We start from the raw sequence: 3,066 nt of genomic DNA, 5'->3' as shown, positions 1-3,066 counted from the left end.
TGTCTCAAGATTGTTTCTGAGTCTTTATAGAGTCAAATGTTGAGCTTAAAAGAGTCTGGTTGATAGTATGGCAGATTATTTCACAAAGTTGATAATGTAGGCTGATAATCTGGCTGCATCAAACACGAACATACACCTCGTTCTGCCCCTGCACGGATATCCAGAATGCTGATGTGCTTGAATCTGTGACCTTGATGCTGGAGGACAAGAAGAAGAGGAATGGCTGATTTTATTCCCATCCACCCTGTGCACAGCCTGCATTTTAATTCTGCTGTCTGACTGATCTGAGCAGGGTTTTAGTTCTGGTTCTGATGTTTATGGGCTGTGGATTGCGCAGGTTGGAAGAGAAGATGTGTGTAAATGTGCGGATGAGGGACCTCTGCGCCTGAATCTCCCCCCATCTTCTGCTGCGGGACGTTTCTCTCAAACTATGACCCAATCGTTGGATGTTGCGTACTTTGAGCTCCTCCTCGTCCGAAGCGACATAAAGTAAGACGGAGAAATGCAGCGCGTGACCGGAAACGGAGCAGATTTTCCTTCAGAATAAGATTTTTTTCATTCCCTCTGTCCTCATAAACTATGAGTCATCAAGCAGAGTTAATGTATTTACTATATTCAAGTTTTTAATTGTGTGATTAATCACATCCACCAGCACTGCTTATTAAAAGCAATACTGTTCATTCTAATGTTTCTTTGTTATTTTAACTAATCTTGAATTCAAGTAAAAAAAAAAATTATATAAAATTTCTATTTATATATTCCAGTGAAAACTGAAATATAAATAATCTTTGTCATATTTCTCTCAGGTGTGTATTCATCACACAAAGCAAGCTAAGATGAAGCTGAAAAACAAATTAATTCACTTTTAAATAAGAAAAATGTCTAATTGTTCGGGTTGTATCTCTTAATTCTGTGTTTTTCTAGGATTTAATTTATTTTCATGTTGGTTGCTGTGAACAAAATGCCAGTGTGAAGTGAAATAAGGCTGAATTCATTTGTGTGACCAGATTAACAATTTTCAAACCAGAAACCTTTCTTTTACAAACATAATTTATTTGTATTCTGTTCTTGTATATTGTGGAGCATCAAATTTCAGGATGACTCCCCTTAGACTGGACCTATGCTGATCTTGTCTGTATTTCTCTCTTTTTTCTCTCATTTCTCTCATTTTCTCTCTCCATAAATTTGTGTTCTTTTCACTGATTTCAATGTCAGTGGATTCAATAACTCTACGAAGGAACTGCATTTTATGAAATAGACACAAAAATGTCACCTCACATTTAACAAGTACAAATAAATTACATTAAGACATTGTCTGGGTTTTATATGACCTGCACATATACAAAGTAAGTTCTATTATCAGTTTACAATAACTATACTGAAATTTCATTTTTACAATAATGTGATGTTTTGTCGCTTTTTTTGTAAGTTTCAAACTGGTTGAGTTTAGGAAAACAATGCTCTGTCTAAGTCTCCTTATTTGATGCACATTTTTTTCTTGATGGTAGAAATAAATGTTTTGTTTTGTCTTAAAGCTTTTTCCCTCATTGTCAGCCTTCACAGTGTTGCAATGCTCTTATCTTTGTCTAAATCATGGGTAGGCAACTCCATGTAAAACTTGCAGGACTGTGGATCTCGAGGGCCAGAGTTGCCTACCTCTGGCCCACATAAACACCCCAAAGACAAATGTTGGAGTTCCAGTCTCTCTTTACTGACTCTGGTTTAGTTTCTATCAGTTTTACAGAAGCACTACTTAACTTTGGCAGGTTTTCTCAGTGACAAGCCTCCTAACGACGGCTAATTTAGCATCTTACATTTTATCTGAGAGAGTCAGGTTGATGTTGACACTTGTCTTATCTCTTGCTCTGGCCCTTTATCTCTGTCTTTTTCTCTCTTTCTCCACTAATGTCCTCTTGCCTTTCTTTGATGAATCAGCCATTACATATTTAAAAATACCCAGTGTGTTGATATCCAGTTGCTGGTGCAGAAAGAGAAACTCAGCTGTAAAGTTGGTGAATTTTGGTCTCTCAGTTTCAGGATTCTGTTGGGCAACGATGGCTCCAGGAATAAATGTCACTTTACTGTCAAATCAAGTCAGAAACGCATATTTTCAAGGTCGAAAAGTTATTGTTACTTTAAAGTGTGTGGAAATTTATTCAGGGATCATCTGTTTATCTATGTGTTTATTTTGTAACCGGAAGTTAGATGTTTAACTACCAGCAGCTTGACAGTGGTCCCATCTAGCTCATGCCTGGAAAGCATCGTTGAGTTCACTTTCCCCGGTGCGCACTGAGGACTCACGGAGGTCAGGGAGATCCACCGTCTCGTGGACTGACCGCCGGAGGAAGGTAGCGGGAAACCCAGCAGCTGCCCCGCCTTTTGGACACCGCAGCAGAAACCGAGAGAGCCGTGGAAAGGAGAGCCGTCTTTACTGTCCGGACTCAAATGAACAGACCACAGCCAGCTGAGGAAAAGCCGTTCATTAACATTTTGGGGCTGATACCGAGATGAAGGCGGCAGGCAGACAAGTCAACATGACCCCGGAGAAGCTGAACGGAGACATGAAGCGGAGGCCGAGCTATCCCGGCGAGCTGCGGGCCAAACACGCCAACATGTCAACTAAGATTTGGGTGAAAGTGGCGATGGCGATCGCCTATTTTCTCTGCGTGTCCGTGGCCGCGTTCATCCTGGTAATTTACTATGTGATTTTCTGGACGCCGGACAAGCCGGGCAACAACAGCACCGAGACAGTGAACCGCACCGATATTAACCGCACCATGTGCACGCCGATCTTGGGGTAACCAAATGGCACGCACATAATTTCCAGGTGACCGCACACACCTGACAGGAGTCCGCAGCGGCGGATGGAGCACACAGAGACCTGACTGCAGCCAGAGTTTGGGATGCGGACTGATCCCCGCATGCAGGATGCAGATGGGGTGGGGGGGTTATTTTCCCTTCTCCCCCGACAGATTTTTAGCTTTCTTTTTCGTAGACCTGCAGGTCACGTCTCGCCCTGCTTTCCAGCGAAAGGATGTTTTACGTTCTTTACTTTTCTTGGAAGGT

Source organism: Melanotaenia boesemani, chromosome 9 (assembly GCF_017639745.1).
Source record: "Melanotaenia boesemani isolate fMelBoe1 chromosome 9, fMelBoe1.pri, whole genome shotgun sequence".
In the NCBI taxonomy this organism is placed as follows: Eukaryota; Metazoa; Chordata; class Actinopteri; order Atheriniformes; family Melanotaeniidae; genus Melanotaenia; species Melanotaenia boesemani.
This window is presented reverse-complemented; position numbering follows the sequence as displayed.